Source organism: Mirounga angustirostris, unplaced genomic scaffold (genome assembly GCF_029215605.1).
Source record: "Mirounga angustirostris isolate CCGP_5_RB_7025 unplaced genomic scaffold, mMirAng1.0.hap1 SCAF_8, whole genome shotgun sequence".
Classification (NCBI taxonomy): Eukaryota; Metazoa; Chordata; class Mammalia; order Carnivora; family Phocidae; genus Mirounga; species Mirounga angustirostris.
The window spans coordinates 39,840,015-39,860,145 of record NW_026991716.1 but is presented as its reverse complement, the minus strand read 5'-3'; the positions used below and the strand labels follow the sequence as shown (position 1 = coordinate 39,860,145).

Here is a 20,131-nt window from a genome sequence, read left to right as displayed (position 1 = left end):
CTGGCATCTTCCGTGGAGGGCTCTCAAATGTTGATCTACTCAATGAACACACAAACATGCGGTTTATAAGTGTCTGCCTGCTTGCCTCTCCCCCCTCACGGGACCTTGAGTGTCTGGAGGGTGAGGACAGGCTCACTTGGCCGTAGAACTCAGGGCTTGGCACATAATAGGCACTCACAACACGTGGGATAGATAGATGGGTGCATGGGGACCTGCTGACAGGTCTCTTTCCTGTTAGATCCCCAGGATCTTGACTCCTGGGCAAAAAAAGGATGAAGTGAAGGGATGAGCAAGTGAATGAATAAGTGAGTGAACAAATGACTGAGTCCTGTCGGACGTCTGAAGATACTGTTGCCTGCTGCACAGTGTTACTGTCCCCAGCCCAGGTGACCGAGCACACACGTGTCCTGTGCTCAGATCTGAGCTCCTCTCTGACTTCTCCCCTGGGGCCTACTCCAGCCTGCAGACCTTTGCTCCTATACACCCCCATCACCCCATTACCCCATCCAGCTCTTTGGCCCAGACCCCACAGCCTCTGGGTGGCTTTCTCCTTCCTTCTTTGAAGTTGCCAGGTCAAGTGCAGCTCTGGAGCCAGCTAGACTTTCTGGACTTGAGCCTGTCTGTTTGCTGCCATCTGCCGAGGGGCAAGACACTGAATCTTCCCCAGCCTCAGTTTTCACATCTGTAAAATGGGGATAATATTGTCCATTAGGAGGCTTAACTGAAGCTCCAAACTGACTCCTGAAATGGAGCCGACTGCTTGCTTAAGCATTCTGTCCATGGGTCTTCCCTTCGCTCCCTGCGCCTGCCACTGCCCCTGTTAGCTCCCTGTAGGGCTTGCTGTCTGCCTAGGAGAACCCCCCCTGCTTTCGAGGAGCAGGAGCAAAGGACTCACTTCTGTAGGAAGGGGAGTCCCAGAGCTGGTTCAGGTGGAGCCCCCACCACCAGGAGTAGGGAAGGAACTGGGACCATTAAACCGGAAAAGACACCCTAAGAGAGAAGGGGAACTGGAACCTCTGTGTGAAGCATTCCAAAGCAACGGCTAAAATTGAACCAAGAGCGAGCTTGAGGTTAGGAACAAGAAAGGACTTCCCATAAGGGAGGTGGAGGGAGAAGCATGTTGTCAGGGGCAGAAGCCAGGGCTCCCCTGCCTGAAGTTTAAGGGGCCTTGAGAAAAAAAAAATAATTTGAATTTATCTTCTGCTTCCAAGCTATCAAAGTGTTTGCCTAATCCTTATCTTATTTCATCCCCATCATAAGCCCTGAATACATGGTAACCATGTACAGCAGTCCCCCCTTATAAGCCACGGTTTCACTTTCCACGGTTTCAGTACCTGAGGTCAACCTCGGTCTGGAGGCAGATGAGCCTCCTTCTGACATCATCAGAATGTCGAAAGCAGCCTAACACCGTGTCACAATGCCTGTGTCATACCCCTCATCTCGTCTCATCACGTGGGCCTTTATCATCTTACCTCGACTCAGGAAGAAGGTGAGTACGCACAGTAAGATATTTGGAGAGAGAGGCCACATGCACATACCTTTTATTACATTCTGACATTGTCATTGTTCTATTTTATTAGTAGTTACTGTTGTTAATCTCTTGCTGCGCCTAATTTGTAAATTAAACTTTATCATAGGTATGTATGCATAGGAAAAAACCATGATATGTAGGGTTTGATACTCTCCACCGTGTGAGGCATCCACTGGGGGTCTTGAAATATATCCCCCGTGGATGAGGGGGGCTACTGTAGTTTGTGAAATAGGTGGGACAAGCATCATGATTCCCCTGTCACACAGGGAGGGAAGAAGGTTCCGAGAGCTCACAGGACTGGCCCAAGGTTGACCGGCGGAGGGTCAGGGAACTGGGCTGAGATCTCTCTCATGAGTGAGCCCAGATTATTGGCTTTCCCTCACCCTTTCCAGGGTGTTTTTTGAAGCTGAGGTTTAAGGCTGACTTTTTGTTTGTTTGTTTAAGGAAATAATGGGAAGTGGAGGGTGGAGGAGGTTTTCCCAGCACCTGGAGTATGGTGGGGCCCGAGTGTGTCCCTTTACGTCTAGAGCTGGGCTGGGACCTGTATGGAGGTCAGTGAGGAGGACTCTCTCTGAGGCAGAAAAGGGAACATCAGGGCAGGGAGGAGGGGTTGGGTCTCCGAGCTTCCATCAAAGGCAGACGCCTCTTTGACCCCATCTGGGAGGCCAGCCTTTCACCCGCCTGTGTGGCCAGACACCCCCATTCCCACCCCAGCCCGGCCCATCTCCGCCTTGCCCCAAACCTGCAAACAATGCGTTGTTGACAATCCACGGGGGCTAAACACTCGATAACACGGTCCCCACCACGCCAGACATCCTAACAGCGGGCTGGGGGGCTCTGTGCTGTGACGGGAAGATGCTTTGAATACATCATCCTGTCAACTGAGTTTATTATTCTTTCGGTCAAGATAAACTGCAGCCGCCATCGAGGGGCTGTATAAATTCCAGGCTCAGAAGTCAAGCAGGCCCCACTCCTTGTTAAACACTCACTCACACACACGCACACACACGCACACACACATAAATCCTGCTGAGAAAATACTACCCCCCCTTAGCCCCACAGCGCTCTCAGGGGCTCAGTAGCCTCTGTCTCATGGGGTGGTCCTAGGAGGAGCTTGGGCCTACCCTTGGGCCCCTTCCCTTGCCAGGACTGAGCCGACTCACGCTGGGGGCTCAGGAAGGTCTCCCCACAGGAGCCAGCTGTCCTCCCATCAAGCCCAGCCTCTTGACTCCTGGACTTCTGTCTGTCCAAGGCCACAGCCCCGTGTGGGTGGCCAGAGCACCCATATGGCTGTGTTGGGAAGGGCAGAGGTTCTCAGACTCTCGAGCTGACAGCCAGGCCCTCAACGTGGATCCCGATGAGGCCCTCAAAAGCGGCCAGCATCTAGCCTGGGGGGAGGGGGACCCTGTGGACTATCTCCTCTCCCCACCCCACACACATAGAGGAAAAGCTGAGGAATCCATGTAATTTCCACGTGCTGGCCAGAGAGAGGGGTCTCTGTGCCCAGAGTTACAAATCCAGGCCTTTCTTCCCAGGGCCCCTGGCTATTTGCCGCTGGAAGGGAGGGACTGGCAGGCTTCATTTCAGTCTTGCTCTGTCTCACTTGGGGACTTCAAGTCAAATCAAAACAAAGCAAAACCGTACGCCGGGTGCCGGGACAATAATAGGGAGGCAGCCAGATGCAGTGGGAAGAACATGAGCTTTGGTGAGAGATCTAGGTTTGGTTCTCCAACCTTCAGGATCCTTCTCCATAAAATGGGGAGAGTCGTTTCTATCATGCAGTATTGTCATAAGGACTGGATGTGAAGCACAGCATGTAGCAGGTGCCTGCATGAATTTTCTCCATTTCCAACACCCGCTTCCTATTCTCAACCAGGCCAGGGAGGTAATAGTATTTATTATCTCATCCTACGGATGAGGAGGCTAAAACTCCAAAGACAACCCAAGGCATCTCAGATAGGAAACCCATTTCCCTTCTAACTCCAAAGCAAGCGTATCACAAATAATTATTTAGCACCTGTTGGGTGCAGGGGACTGTGTTGGATATTGAAGGAACGAATAGAAGGACTTCAACCTGAGGTTGTCCTCCTCTAGGGTGCAGGCTCTGTCAGGTCAGGGATCTATCTGTCTGTCTTCTGCAGTGCATGTCTCCCCCTGTCCAAGAGGACTCCGGCTCTAGCAGGTGAAGCTCTTGGTTTGAGGTCCGAGGATTGGTCTCACCATGTTTGTAAGCCACGTGATTCCACGCAGATCTCTCCGAGCCTCATTTGCCTCATCTGTGAAATGGGTGCCTTAGGATGCAGTCTCAGGAAGGACTGGGCCAATGCCAAGGGCCTGCTCTGGTGGAGGCGTTCTTGCTATCCCAAGGCAAGGAAGGAGAGCAAATCCCAGACGCCAGAGGCCCAGCTTGTGTAGAAGCAAATTCCTGCCCCCATCAGCTGGATGGCTGCCACCTGCTGTATTATCCCCAACACTGGTCCAAGGATCACCCCAAGCATTTAGGACATGCCACTTCCCCCCCTCCCCAGCAAGGATGGCAAGCAGGCAGAGGAACCTGGCAAGCTGAAAGAGGCTGGTGTCCAGCCCAGGTCCCTCTCCACCCACCCCCCACCCCGTTATCTGCACGCAGACCTCTCCAGGACAAGGAGCCGGGGTTTGGAGCAAGCTCCTTGGAGTGCTCCCGAAACAGGATTTACAGAACCCACGCCGGGGATTGGGGCCCATTCCAGGGGCCACGGCTTTGGGAAGAGGATCCAGCATGGATATCTGGAACTCGAAGCTATCTGACCATGTGCCTATGCTCTCTGGATAAATCGTGCTTTAGAGGCTGCCAAGGGGCTGAACCCCACCCCCAATAAAGCTCCTCTGACCTGTTTTGTATCTCAGGCTCCCCCTAAGGCCTGACTGAGGGAGAATTCTACTGCTAAAAAGTGTGGGGAATTCACTGATGGAGTTCAGTCTTCTCATTTCACAGATGAAGAGACTGAGGTCCAGAGAGACTGCAGCCACTCAGAGATTAGAGACGCACTAAGGTCAGGCTCCAGGCCGAGTGTTCACTCTTCTGCTCCAGGCTGCCCATAGGCATTGCCCAATGGCTCACCAAAGCTGGGCTCATGAAGATTCCGTGAGAATCACCTGGGCAGCTTTGTTGAAAATAGGAAACTGATGATCTGGATTCTTCCTGAGCTCCCTGGGTGATTCTCTTTAATCCCGGGGACTGGGAACCAGTGCTCTGGGCCATGAAGGATGCTCATAAATCATCAGGATGGAGCTACATGCCTGCTGTGTGACTTTGGACAGATTACTTTCCTTCTCTGTACCCCAGGTTCCTCATCAGCTAAAGGGAATAACAATAGTACCCGGTGCTCAGCATTGTTGTGATACTAAATGAGTTAACACACAATGACACAGTACCTCACTTCCTTTGCCCTGCACTTCCTTCACTCTGCTCCAACTACAGTGGCCTCCTAGCTGTTCCTTGAACACACCACACCTGTTCCTGCCCCAGGGCCTTTGTACTTACTGTCCTCTCTGCCCAGCATTTTTGTCCCCCAGGGAGTCCCATGCTCCTCTCTCAGCATCTTCAGGGGTTTGCTCAAAAGTCACCAAATCAAAGGCCTCTGCTGATCAGCCCTTCTCCCGATTTACTTTTTACCACCTAGATTATTGTCTGTCTACTCACTTCTTGGCTTATTCTGCTTCTCCCACTAGAATGTGAGCTTCCTCAGGGCTTTGTATGCTTTGCTTAATGCCATATCTCCAGCATCTAGAACAGTGCCTACACTCAATAAATATGATTGAATGCATGTAAATAAAATAACTGGAACTGTGCTGGGTACATCGTCGGTGCCTAATAGTTGCAGGTATTATTGTCACCCACACTTGCACCAACACTGGACACGGTAAAGACCAAATATGAAGCACGGCTCAGGCCCCCAAGGGTGGGGAAAGAAAGAAAGGGTGTACTTTACAGGCTGAAGTAGGCTCACATGAGCTGTGTGACCTCAGGTAGGTGTGTCCATGTCTCTGAATCCCAGGTTCCTCTCTGATCAAATGGGGATGCCATGCTTGTTCTGTGTTTGGCATTTTTGGGAAGGGTATCCAGGTGCTGTGTCTCTGCTGGTATTTTGGCTCTCAGCTCAGAAACAGACAGGACCCGAGGACAGACGCCTGAGTGAGGTCACGACTTAGGGATCTAATGTCACCCTGACATGGGAGCAGAGTTGTCACCTGCCTAGGCGGTGCAGATACAAGGACGGTTGCCTCACCAACGGGAGGACGTGCTGGGAGCTCCTGACAGGTGGGAAGAGGCCTCCAGATGGCCCCCTCTCTGTCACCACTTCCTCACACCCAGCTTCTGTTGACTGAGGGAGCCAGGAGATCACTGCCGATAAGGCGCAGGCCCTGCTGGGCTAAGCTGACAGGACGGCCTCCTGCTGCCACTGTCCCCCCAGGGGTCTGCCCACACTGGGGTACAGCTTCAAGAACAGCTTTCTCCCTGGGCTCAGGGGCTCATGGGGGAGCCTGGAAGTGCCTTCAGGGAAATGTTCGAAATTTTTGGTCTGGTACTTCCCCCATTCCTGGCTCATAGCATGTATTCAGATTACACAAATGAATGAATGAATGAATGAATGAATGCATGAATGAACAAGGGTTTTAGACTTCACCCGCCAGGCCTGGGGCTCAAGGCTACATACGCTTCTTCCCCTTTGTGGGAAAAGGCAGCAGTTCAACAAAGAAGATACTTCTGAGCGCTGACTGTCTGCACGCAGGGCCCTGAGTGGGGGCACCCACCTCCTCCCCAGGGGAGCTCACGGCCTAGTGAGGACACAGCACAGAGACGGCTTTTCAATCTGACTCCCACTTGTGAAGATAGAGCTTTGCTCAGGTGGGAAAGCACAGCCGAGGCGTGTGGGGGAGGGCTTCTCGGAGGGGGTGACACAGAGTTCCTAAAGGCTGAATCTAAACTGCTCAGCTGATCAAGGGGAAGGGTAACCTGGGCGGTGGGAGTAGCTCGTGCGGAGGCGTGGAGGTGGGAAGTCGCCTGGGGTGTGCTGGGGAGGGCCCCGCCACTCAGAGGAACTGGGGTTACACGGAGGAGGAAGAAGCTGGAGAGGAAGGGAGGCGCCAGGCCTGGGACCCTGGGGATGGGTGGCTTCGGTGGGCTTTAAGCAGGGCCGGAGTGTGCTCAGAGTCATAGGTTTTCACAAGGTCCTGTGGCTGCACAGTGGCAAAGGGATCTGGGGGCTGAGGCTGGCGGCCTGGGCAACAGGCCAGCAGGGCGGCACTGGCGTCTGAGGAAAGGCGGTGGTCACTGGGATTCCATCCCAGCCTCCACCTACTTGTCGAGAGTACCTGTCGCTCTGTGTCAGTTCAGATTTGAGGAAACTGAGGCCCGGAGGGGAGACATGGAGGCCCTGAGTGGCTGAGGGCCCCCGTTCAGGAGGTAGCTGTGCTATCTCTTCTACCCTGAGAATAAAACTCTGGCCGGGGCCAGGCCTTGTTCAGAGCAAGTTGCCCCAGCTCTGTGGTTTTCCTTTCAAGAGAGAGCACGTTCATTGAGCTTAAGGGCAGATCTATACCCTTGTCCTTCCTCTGCAGAGATAATAAAGTTAATGGGATTATTTCCTATGCCCAAGAATAGGGCTGCTAGGAAAATGTTGCGGTGTGAAGGCTGTTTGCAAAGGCCAGAGCAAAAGGCCAACTCTTTGCCCCCAGGAGGAAGTGAAGGGTGTGTCTCCCCGGGCCCCGGGGGAACCGTGCCACCAGGGCCCCGCTCTGCCCGAGCCTGCTGCGTGCCTGGGCTCTGACTTCGCTCTGCCTCCCTAGGCTCTGATTCACACAGGTGGCCAGGTTGCTGAGCTGCCCGGCCCCGTCTCCCCGGTCTCCAAGGTGCAGGTTCACTGGCTAACTGTGAAGCTTAGCTTTTAGACAAAAAGTTCACCCTAGACCAGAAGAATCCTTCAAGCTAGACTTGAAAGATGGTCTGGGTCACCACTCTTTTGTAAATGGGGAAACTGAGGTCCCCATTTATACGGAGGTGAGCTTGTTTCAGGTCACATGGCCAGTTCTGGCAAGGCCTGGTAGGGAAACTGAGGCACAGAGATGGGAAATGACTTGCCCTGGTCCGACGGCCGGCTGATGGATTGTAGTGGGGGAAAATAGGCTTGGAGAGGAGAAATGGCTTGTCTGGGCCCCCACAGCCTGCTGGCGGAAAGCCTGGGCTTGATCCAGGTCCCTGACCCCTAGAACAGAGCTGGCTCTGTCATCAACCCCGAGTTCCATGCCTGCCCACCCCTCCCCACACTCATCCACGGAGGGAAGCCTCAGCAGATCGCTGCAGCCCCTCTCTGTTTGTTGAGTCTCAGTCATCCCTGACGGTGTCTCCAAACCCCCTGCTCAGCCCCTTTAGATCTTATCGACCCAGCCCCTCTGAGGGCTCCTCACCTGGACCATCCTCAAATAGCATCCGTGTGCACAGGTGCATGGGCGCACGGCATGCTGGGCATTCCAGTAGGGGGTAGACAATGGCTGGGTTAAGAGGGTCGTCTTCTTTTCGCACCTCCTGATTCCTCAAGTTTGTAAATCATTATCCCAGGCCACACAAAGCAGGCTTTGAGCAGGCCTTGTCGTTGCCCCGTGACAGGGTAGGCAGAGGCTCCTGGGGTCCCTGAGTGGCTGGGTGGTAGCTCCCGGCCCCCCCACCCCCCTCCTGGGCACCAGGATTGGGTTACCCCTATAATCCCTGCTCCTCCATTCTCCCTCTTTGTGCCCGTTGTAATTTATAATCGAGGGGCATGATGCAACCTGCTAATTACATTGCTCGATTTTGAACACATCCCCGGCTTCTGTGACTCAGGCTGCAGAGGGAGGAGGGAGCAGCGGGCTCTGCTTTGTGGCTTATCAGGGCTGGGTTATTCTGCTCACACCCGCTCACGCCTCCCGGCCCTCAGCCTTTGTTAACCAAGGCTTGCATCACCTCCTGCTTTCCATTTCTCCAGAATTTTTTTAAGGGCCCTTTTTTATGAGCCACTCCATCTTGTTAGCTAATGAATGATTGTGGGGCAGCGATGGGGATCACTTTGTGTCTCTATTAAATGTTACATGATTGCAATTATGAGTTAACAAGGGACAGCTAAAAAAAAACCAAAAAACAAAAAACCTCATCTATTCTGCAGCCTGGGGCAGACCTGGGACTCAACCACCTGATTCCCAGGCTGAACAGTTCCACACCCTGAGGACCACAGGCTGGACTAGGAGCCCACCGAGGGAAGGATGGATGCTCCCAGGCTGTGGGGGTGCAGCCGGCAGGAGGGCAAAGCTCTAGCTCCAAACCTCTCCGGGGGGCTCCCCACCCATCCAGAGAGTTCAGGCCCCCATAGGCGGGTGTCTGGACTATTGTGGCTCCTTCTTGTCTGCCATGGCTCCCGCAGCCCCTCTCCGCACCCGAGCTGAGTGAGCTGCTAAAGATGAGGCCAGCCGGGCCACGGCCCTGCCCAAACTCCCTTTAGTGGCCTCCAGGTTCTCCCTTTATCACTGGGCCTTCATTTCAACTCTTTGCTTTCAATTAGCCATTCCCGTGGCAGACCTGTCCTTGCCAAACCCTGTTCGGGGCCTGCTGGGCCCCTGGAAGACGGGGTGGTCTCAAGACATGGGCAGGAGGAGGGGCCTAGTGTTGGAAGGGGTGGTGCGCACAGAGACCCCGCAGCTGGCTATCGCTTTCCTGTGGAGGAGGCTCAGACTACCCGCGGGGGTGCCCGGAACCCTGGGGCATGGAAATAAACGGAGGGGCATTGGCCTCTCCGTCGCTGCTCCAAGGAGGCAGAAGGCAGGCTGTTGGCTTGGGGTCGTCCCCTGGGGACTGCTGTGGTATGTCCCACAAACGGCCACTGAGCCTCTGCGGGTGCTGGGGACACAGGAGGCTCTCAGTGATGGTCGGAAGGGAGGGGGGCAGAGGCACAGATGACATCCACAACCCACCAAGAAGACTTCAACTCGTGCCCTGAAGACGGACCGCGCGGAACACAGCCCATTCACATAGCACACGGCTGCGGAGTAGCAGGACTGGTGTCCCTTCTGAGCAACCAGAGACACGGCAGAGCCTGTCAGCCCGGGGTGTCTGGTAGGTGAAGACACAAGACTCCTGAGTCCTGGTCTAGGCAAGTCACAGCCTCTTGCTCGGCCTGGGTCTCCCCCCACATTCCAGCTCGCACCCCAGTATTCTGTCTGCGCTCTAGCTAAGCTGTTAGCTCTGCCTACGGCCGCCCACCCGCACCCCACCTCGACCGGGAGCTCCTGCAGCAGGGGCCTCTCCTTGGCTGGCTCGGCTTTGCAGAGGCACTCGGTAAATGCTGAGCTACTAAGCAGCTGAAACTAAACGCTCTCCTCGCCCCCACTCTGTGCCAGGCTTCCTGCCCGTGCTCCCTGGGTGTCACCGGGGAGCCTCCCAGCAATGCTAATGGGAAAACGTCTTGATCCCCACTTTCCAGCTAAGGCAACCGAGGTCAAGAGAGCTTACGGCTGGTGGCCGTCGGGGTGGGGCTGGGGTTGAGTGGTCTCTGCCTGGGCTCTGAACCAGAAGCTGAGTATGCTACCGACTGAGGGCCCCCCCTTCCCAGCTCCTTACGGCCTGGGCGGCAGCTGGCAAACAACCATGGGGTGGGAGCTGGCAAGGGTGACCGCAGGCTGGGCGACAGAAGGAACACAGTCTGAGGACACCACTGAAGTGCATCTTCAAACACTGCGGCCACGCTGTGGGCGCCGGGAAACCACAGCCGCCCACATCCCAGCGGCCAGGGCCAGCCCAGGGCGGGAGGTCGGGCTAGCAGGGGCAGAGGGTGGCCGAGGGGCACACAGAGCAGCAGGAAGGTGGGGAGGGGGCAGGGCCCCACCAGGCTCACCCACAGAAGGCCTCAGCCAGTGGCAGGGCAGCCTACACAGTTTGCCAGGCCCTTGTTCAAAACCATTAAGAATTTCAAGATGGCAGCAGCAGAGCTGTAAGCCAACCTCGGGGCCTTCTTACGCGTGGGCCCTTCGGGTCTCATATTCATGAGGCCAGTCCTGGCCAGTAGGCTGTTTGCCGGGCTCCCAGCTCCTGGTTCTTCTTGGCAAGGCACTTGGGTAGTAGATACCACGTGAAAGGTCTGGCCCCTCATGGCCCAGTGGGGCCCGCGCAACCCACAGTACAGGGCAGGGCACGGCAGGGCTGACAGAAGGACCAGGCCTCGGGAAGGCTCATGCTGTGGACTTTTTGGGAAGCCGTGTGGACAAGGCCAGGACAGCACACTGCTGCGATGGCAGGCAGGCGGGCGGGCAGTGCTGGGCCTGCTTGGTGACTCATACCCACCTGGCTGCTCATCCACTCTGAGGATGCTGGGGAGAGGCTCTGGGCCCTGCCAGACATATCCAGAGTCCACAGCTGGGCTGCCCATAGACCTCAAGCCTGCAGGAAAGCTCAAAGTCTGTGGGTGCCCAGAACTTGGCAGGTAGCTTGGCCTCCGGAGGCAGGTATGCCGTCACCAGAGAGGAGCACACTCTTGCCTACTTTGAGCCTGCATCCCCGCAGGCGGACCCTTGGCAACAGGGATGACTGTGTCCACAAGCTCCTGGCCTGTCTCTGCCCTGCATAAGGTGTCCCTAAGGGGCTGGGCTGAGCCCCAGGTTGCGCCTGCCACCACGGTCCCCAGCATAAGGTTCCGCACACAGTGGGTCCTCAGGAAATATTGGTTGAGCGAACACATGAGGTAAGAGGACATTGACTCCTGCCGTTTGTCTTAGGGCTGACACTTAGCTCGAAGGTCAAAGAAAGGACGTATGCTCTTGGTGAGCAAAGCGGCAGAACATACTCCCTGCACACACGCGTTATATGCACACCTGTGTGTGTGCGTGTCCTTGTGGGAATGCATGTGTGAGGAACACACGTGTACAGGGTGAACTCGCATATAGAGGGTGAAGATCTAGATCTAGATCTAGGGGAAGTATGGAGGTCTGGTTGTGGGTGCACATGGCGGGGGACACTGTGCATGTTCTGTGCGGGAGGCACCCGTGCCCACTTGGTGAGTACCGGCATGCACAGGGGCCATCCTCTGCTGCTTGGACTTCATCTCTGAGCCAGTCACCCCACCCCATCCAGGAGCCGGGCTTGCTCACGGCCTGGGACAGGGGGAGAAGCGTGGTGGCTGGGAGTTCAGGCTCCCAGACTCTGCCCCTCACTCACTGTGTGTCTTTGGGCAAGTTCCATAAACTCTCCTCGCCTCAGTTTTACTGTCTGTAAAAGGGGCTCACGACAGCACTTCCTTCATCAGCTACAAGGCATGGAAATCGGTGCTTGGTACCTAGTAAGGGTTCGACAAAGGTGAGTTGTTATTAGTACCCTGGCTGGGGGCGGCTGCTGCATCGGGCGCCAGGGCTAGTACGGAGAACAGGGTTGGGGCCTGTATCCATCCATCTCCATGAACGTGATGGGCAAGCTCCAAACCCTGGCCGCTCTGGCCTGAGAGGCGAGAAGAGGGGAGGGTGTGGCCCCTGACAATTCCCGTCAGACTCCACAGAAGCCCCTGGGGAAGCTGCTGAGGAATCCCCAGGTTGAGAACACACACATGGTGGGGCACGGCCAGGTAGGGGCAGCTTTTTTAAAAAACAGCCCTCCCGGGACAGCAGAGCTGGGCCCCAGAGGCCACCCACCCACTGCGGGGACTGGCGGCCGCTAGGGACGAGGTAAATCACCCGCGATTGCCCTCTGGAATGCGGTTGCTGTGAAAGGTAACACGCATATTACTGCTACATAAACACGGCTAAACTATTTACCATGGCCTCAGCCTGGCGGCCCCGGGAAGACCCTGCCATGCAGGGCTGGGTGGGCCTGCCTCAGCTCTGCAGGCCACGATGGTCGGGAGAGGGATTTATTTTGGCAAGAACCAGGTCCTTGGCGATTTTCTGCTGCTACCCAACCAAGGGCCTGGCATGACCCAAGGGAGGCAAATTCTCACAGGCCAGGAAAAACGTGTTTTGAAATTATGGAAAGTAGCAGAACAACAAAAATCTCCTCCTTGTTTTCTTTTAGCCCTGGCCCTTTGACCTGCTTTGTGGAGGGCACTGTTTCAAGGAAGAAGGAGCTTTTGCCCCCCAGCCCCAGAATGCACCGGGGCAGATCTCCATGCGGGATTCTGAGGAAGAAGACTCAGCCCTGCTCCCGAGGAGCCCCCAGCGTGTGGGAGAGAGCCAGCCCCTGCCCACAGACTGCCTCCACCAGTCTGAAGGTGGAGACCCAGCTCCTGTCCTCAGCCCCCTCCTTTGCTCTTGCCCACTCTAGGAGTGGAGGCACAGTTCTGTTCCTCAGAATGGGGGAGCCCCTCCCTATTTGAAGGGTAGACTGGACCACCTGAGGCTCAAGGCCTCTGACAGACTCAGGGAACAGGCAGTCCTTTCAGGCCTTCCCAGCAGAAATATCCCTGAGCTGTTCCTTAGATTCATTCAGAGCAGGGGCCCTTTTCTGGCTCTAGTGCAAGTTCTAGTCTTGGTCCATGTTTTTTCTCCAGATGAACCATCGATCCCCTTTTTTCTTGGTTTAAAAGTTACCAGGGTCACTAAAGAGGTCACTGAGGCTGACAAACGTTAGAGGGATTTACCACCAGGGTGTGGAGGCCCGGCCCACCTCAGAGCCTCCTCCCTGGCCCCTCCAGGCCTCCACCTCCCCTGCTGCTGGGGCTGCCCCTCCATCTGCTTCCTGTGCTCTCTCCTGCCACTCCTGTACCAGGAGCGCACCCCTCAACCGTTCCGGCCCAGTCAACAAGGCCTTCTTTCCTCTCATAGTCTACACAACCCAGTCCAGTCCGTCTGGATTAATCTACTTGCCCTCCAGCTCTTCCGCTAGTAGTCGCCAGCATTCACTGAAGGCCTTGTTAACTCGCATACATGCTCTCCAATTTCCCACCACCACCACCACCGGGTGGGTGGGGATTTCTGGCCCCGCATCAGCGAGGATGAATCGGAGGCTGAGAGAGGCTGGCTATTCTCCCAGGTCACACAGCCGGCGAGTGGGCCGGGGGTCTGTGGGCCAAGCTCTGTCCCCTGCACCACCTTGTCCGCCCACCCGCACGCCCAGGGAACAAGGAGCAACCCGTTCTCTGTTAGGTGGGGTCAGAAAGGGTTCCGGTGGGGTTTTAGTAAGCGAGTGAGGTTATCCTTCAAAAAGTTTACCTCAGAAGAGAGTAGTTACTCTGATCATGCTGCTCACTCGGTACATTTTTGTTCTTGTTTTTGATTTACATTTTATTTCTATCAACAGGTACAACATGGAAAAGGCCAGAAAGCAAGTCTTTGTCTCTGCCCTATCCCAGTGCCGTGGGCCCCTTCCTTCCAGTGGCTTCAGCTGTGATGAATCCACCCTGAAGCATCCCCTGCCTCTAGAGCATTCTTGCCTGGCTTCCTGTGGTTTGATTCACTCACACGTACTTTTAAAGTCAATTAAACTCATCACATCAGAATCAAACTTTTTTTCTTTACCCAATTTAATCCAATTATTCTTTGAACTTGATTTCAAGTAACATTTTAAAAAGAAACTCTTCGCTTTAGAATACTTTTAGACTTAGAGAAAAATTGCAAAGACAATACAGAGTTCCCATATACTCCACACCCATGTTCCTCTATAGTAGACATCTTAATTAGTATGGTATATTTGTTATCATTAATGAACTCATATTGATACATTATTATTAACTAAAGTCCATACTTTTTTCAGATTTACTAATATCCTTTTCCTTTTCCAGGATCCCATCCAGGATACTGAGTTACATCTAGTTGTCACGTCTCCTTAAGCTCCTCTTAGCTGTGACAGTTCCTCATTTCCTTGTTTTGGATGACCTTGACAGTTTTGAGGAGTACTGGTCAGGTGTTTCTGTAGAATGTCCTCAGTTAGACTTCTCTGGTGCTTTTCTCATGATTGGGCTTGAGTTAGCAGTTTATGAAGGAAGAATACAGAGATAAAGTACCATTTTCCTCACATCATATCAAGGGTACAAATCACCAACATAACTTATTGCTGTGGATATTGACCTTGATCATCTGGCTGAGGTGGTGTTTGTCAGTTTTCTCCACTTTAAAGATACTCTCCCCCACCCCCTTCCATCCCCCCCCCCACCCCCTGCCCCAGCTCTTTCCACACTGTTCTCTTTGGAAGGAAGTCACTATGCAGAGCTTACACGGAGGGCTGAGGAGCTATGTTCTCCCTCCTTGAGAGTGAAACATCTACATAATTATTTGGAATTCAGTTCTGCATAGGAGATCTGTCTCCTCGTTCACATTTATTTATTCAACCACTTATTTATATCAGTATGGACTCGTGGAGATTTATTTTATACTTCAAGTTATAATCCAAAATACTTTATTTCATTTCTCAAATTGTTCCATCTTTGGCCACTGGGATTCCTTTTAGTTGGCTTCTTTGGGGTTTTTTGAGCACTTCCTTACTTTCTGACACCACGAGATACTCTGGGCTCATCTTGTATATTTCCTGCCCCAGGCCCAGAATCAGCCTTTACTACAAGGAGCCCTGGGGTATAGAAACCAAGATCTGAGTGCTAGGTGTGCTTATTGGTATTGGGTTAGAGTTGCTTATAGACCCTCCCAGTTGACAAAGAAAGGAAATATATGTGTGTATACTAACCCATGTATATATACATTTCTATTAGTATTGCTTATGTAAACATCTGTATCTATATTAAGCTATACATGGCCCCAACTCTATTACCACATGATCATTCCAGCCTTCTCCCCTTAACTTGTCTGTAGCCTTTCATTCCAACAGCGAGAAACCTGGCTCCCACCATCTGCTATCCATTTCCTTAATTGCTCAACTCCAGTATACATGTATATTATTTCAGATTGCTAACCTGTATTTCTATGGGAAACAACCTGATCAACTAGAGTACAGTGCTTACGTGCTGTTCCTTTGTCTTTGCTCTTATGGACTGCACTGATTTCCAGAGTGACTTAGCATCTTTCTTCCCATTCCCTTCAGTGAGGTGGTTTTAAAATTTTTGTAAAACAGTTAGATTCTTTTGTCATGTTCTACATTCTGTCCTATGACCTCCCAATCTCCTAAGTGTTTTTTTGTTTGTTTGTCTGTTTGTTTGTTTAATGTGCATAGATTGAGGCTCACTCTTTGTACTGTTAAGTTCTGGGGGTTTTGACAATCACTGTGTCATGTATTCACCATTTCGGTATCACACAGATAGTCCTACTACCCTGAAATACTTCTTGTGCTTTATCAGTTCAACTCTCCCCACCACCCCGATCAGTTTACCATCTCTATAGTTTCCCCTTTTCCAGAATGTCATATAACGGAATCATACAGTGTGTAGCTTTTTCACACTGGCTTCTTTCACTCAGCAATACTCATTTAAGATTCATGCATGTCTTTGTGTGCCTTGATAGCTCATTTCTTTTTATTGCTAAATACTATTAAACTGAGTCGATATACCATGGCTTATCTAGTCACCCATTAAATGACATCTTGGTTACTTTGGCAATGATATTTTTGTTAATTCTGAATAAATTGCTTCTATAAATACTTATGGGCTGGTTTTTGTGTGGATCTAAGTTGTAAAATCAGTTGAGGAAACACCTAGAAGTGCAATGGTTGGATCATATGGTAAGAGTATTTTTGTTTTATAAGAAACTGCCAAACTCTTTTCCAAAGCAGCTGTACCATTTTGCATTTCTATCAGTGATGAATGAGAGTTCCTGTTGCTCCACATCTTCACCGGCAACTGATATTGTCAAATTTTTTTTTTTTAATTTTGGCCATTTGATTAGGTATGCTGTGATTTCTTGGTATTGTTTTAATTTGCATTTCCCTAATGACAAATGACATTGAGCTTCTTTTCATGTCTATTTCATACATTTAGGTATCTCTCTTCTTTGATGTGCTGTCTATTCAGGTCTTTTGTCCCTTTTTAAATTGGGTCGTCAAATAACTTTTGATTGTTTTAAAACAAATCAAATCCACCTCTGAGAGAGGAGGGTCAAACTCAACTGAGCACCGTCCACATTTTGGTAGGACACCTAAGAAATGTCTGTGGAATAACATTCCATGGAGACCTGGAACCCCAGAGCTAAAAGACCCTTCAGAGTTCTCTTATAGGAGAGGAAAATGGGATCTTGAGAGGGAGAGTGGTGGAGTGGTAGAGGCAGTTATTACTCACCACGGGCCCATGTGCTTCCCGCCACTCCCCGGCCCCCTCACCATCAGATGGGAATACAAGAGTAGTCCTGGCCAGTAGGCTGTGAATGGAGATGTTGTCTGTCATTTCTGAGCTGAAGCATTAGAGAACCAGTACATAGCTCTCCTGCTCTTTTCTGTCCCTGTGGGCACAACCGTGGAAGCCACGTGTTGAAATTTGATATATCCAACGTCCAGGGTCCCTAACCGACTATGTGGAGCAGAGCCCCGGCCAATCTGCCTGGGCTAAAGTGTGTGAGCAAGACAGAAACCTTGGTGGCATGGATCCACTGAGATTCACGGGTTCATCTGTTACTGCAGCACAGCCTGGTCTACCCTGACTCTCACAGCCAGTCACTGGGTCATGCTTTTGGCATAAGGCTTACATAATCAGAGTCTCCCAAACCTGATGGTGTGCTGGCTCCGGGGAAATGTTGCTTAAAGGAGAGAGATCATCTGAATGAACTAACATCTCCTGAGACCTATTACACATCTGGCCCCATGTAGGCACTGAACCGTCATTATCTCAGCTCTGTCCAGAAGGTCCAGCTCTCAGCTCAACTGCCTGGTCTTGCCATTCACCGGGCCTTATCTCCCCAGAGGACACGTGGGAGTTGACATATCACTGGAGCTAAATTTCCCAACAATAGAACAATCCTTGTGGGATACTAAGGTAGCTCTCCCCACCCTCAAGCCCTCAAAAGTCCCTATAAACCGCATAGCCCCCCAAAGTGTTACCTAAGGGGAAGCAAGTCTCAGAAGCTCTGTTGAATCTTCTGCTACATCTTTTTTTTTTTTTTTTCCCACATTCAGAACTTGCTTTCTGCTAACCCCATCCTTTCCAGAAGTGGAAGACATTCCCATCCCATTTATTGTCCAGAAGACATGCACCCGCCAGCATTTAACACCCCTCTTCTCCAGCGCCACCCTGCCTGAAGCAAATTGCCCTGGACTGAGCCTCTGATAGCAGGCCATGGGCCCTGCTAAAACAGCCACACTCTCCCAGCCTTCTAATCACAGTATCTGGGGGCAGGATGCAGCCGTTAGGGCAGGGAAAGAGCCTCTCTCTGTGCGAAGTGAAGTGATGTTCACAGGGCTCAAAATCAAGACCTTGACCTCATTAGTGCAATGTTCTGGTCAGTGGGCCTGCGGAAACATGATGCTGTTAATTAAGCGCCGATTTCTTTAATCCCTGGTCTTGTGAAATGCATGCATTTGCCCTCCCCTCTTTTCCCCAGGGACTATAAACTCCTGGGGACACAGCAGGAGGCGGAGCAGGAGGGGGGGAAAGGACCAGCCTGGGGTCACCCAGACCTGGATTCAATTCACTTCCTGACTACTCTGACCCTGGGTGACCTTCCTGAGCCTGGGATTGGGTAAAGATTACGAGCTTGGCACTGCGCCTGGCACGTAGGAAGCTCTCAGTAAATTATAGCCATTATTATCATACTGTTAATTATTGTTTTAGTCTATCAACTGAAGAATGATTTTCCATTGCTCCCTCTTGATTCTTCAGAGGCAGTAATTTGTAGACTGGCATTGTCCAAAAGAACTTTCTGCCACGATGGAAATGTTCAATATGGTAGCCCCTAGCCACGTGTGACTATCGAGCCCTTGAAAGGTCGCTGATACAGCTGAGGAACTGAGTGTTTAGCTGTATTGAATTTTAGTGCAAAGTTAAATGCAGAAGCTCCTGATTGATGATGGTTCAACTTACGATTTTTTGACTTTATGATGGTGCAAAAGTGACACGCATTCAGGAGAAACTGTACTTGGAATTTTGAACTTGGATCTTTCCCCCAGGCTAGCAAGAAGTGGTAGAATATTCTCTCATGATGCTGGGCAGCGGCAGTCACAGCTCCCAGTCAGCCTCGCGATCGCGAGGGCAAACAGCCCATACACTTACAATGATTCTTCCCCATACGACCATTCTGTTTCTCACCTTCAGTATTCAATAGATTACACGAGATAGTCAACACTTTATTATAAGATAGGCTTTGTGTTAAATGATTTCACCCAATTGTAGGCTAATGTAAGTGTTCTGAGCCCATCCTGAGCTATGATATTCAGGAGGTTAGGTATATTAAATGCATTTTCAACTCGTAGTATTTCCCATTTACAGTGGGTTTGTCAGGTTGTAACCCCATAAGTCAGGGAAGATCACTCGTCTCATGAGTTTAGTGGCTACTGTATTAGGCTCTTCAGGAGCAGAGGGCAAGAGCTAAGGCTCTGGGGTAGAATGCCTGGCTTCCCAACCTACTTCCTAGCTGTGAGACTTCGAACCAGTTCCTCGGCCACTCTGGGCCTCAGCTTCCTCATCTGTAGAATGTGGATATTATAGTAGAGGAGTTCTCCCCTTACCCGCGGTTTCGCTTTCTGCGGTTTCAGTTACCCACAGTCAACCATGGCCCAGAAGCAGGTGATCCTCCCTCAGGCATGGGATCAGAAGGTCAACAGCAGCCTACCTCTGTGTCACAATGCCTGCGCCATTCCCCTCACTTCTTCTCATCATGTAGGCACGTTATCCTCTCACTCATCACAAGAAGAAGGGTGAGTAAGTACGATAGGATATTTTGAGGGAGAGAGCACATTCATGTAACTTTTTGATAGCCGTATGTGGTTACATTGTTCTATTTTATTGTTAGTTATTGTTGTCCATTTCTTTTTTTGTTTGTTTTTTAAAGATTTTATTTATTTATTTGAGACAGAGAGAAAGCATGAGGTGGGGAGGGTCAGAGGGAGAAGCAGACTCCTCGCTGAGCAAGGAGCCCGATGCGGGACTCGATCCCGGGACTCCAGGATCATGACCTGAGCCGAAGGCAGTCGCTTAACCAACTGAGCCACCCAGGCGCCCTGTTGTCCATTTCTTATTGTGCCTAATTTATAAATTAAACTTTATCATCGGTATGTATGTGTGGGAAGAAACATAGTGTATATAGGCTTCAGTGCTGTCCGTGGTTTCGGGCATCCACTGGGGGTCTTGGGAGGTATTCCCCCCTGGGTAAGGGGGGACTGCTATCCTGACGTCATAGGGCGGTTGTGAGGATTAAATGGGTTAATCTATATAAAGCGCCCCATTTGGGAGGTGCTTAAGGAATGTTAGCTTTTATTATTGCCTATACCCCATGGACAAGACTGTGTCTGCCATCCTGAGGGCCTCTGTCTGCCCCTGCTCTGAATTTCTCACGGGCCCCAACCCAGGGCAGAGAAAACCAGCTCTGGCCAGGGAGGGAAGGGGACTCTGGAATGCCTACAGGAGGAGGTGGGTGGGCGATGCTCCTCTCCCCACAGTGGTGGTGGGCTTCTCGCCCTTCTCGAGTGGGTGTGGCCCGCAGGAAGCCGGCTCTGGTCCTGCCTGGGGCTCTGAGGGCAAGGCAGCC

The 20,131-nt window shown here is 52.0% G+C and overlaps 1 long non-coding RNA gene across 1 annotated transcript in view; it reads right to left on the bottom strand.

Annotated features, from left to right (window-relative positions):
• Positions 1-14,040: 14,040 nt before the first annotated feature.
• Positions 14,041-20,131, bottom strand: part of LOC123836955 (uncharacterized) — a 115,273-nt gene continuing 109,182 nt past the window's right edge. The window contains exon 11 of the long non-coding RNA XR_010413636.1: positions 14,041-14,476. This is a non-coding gene — a long non-coding RNA (uncharacterized LOC123836955). The remainder of the gene's footprint in view (positions 14,477-20,131) is intronic.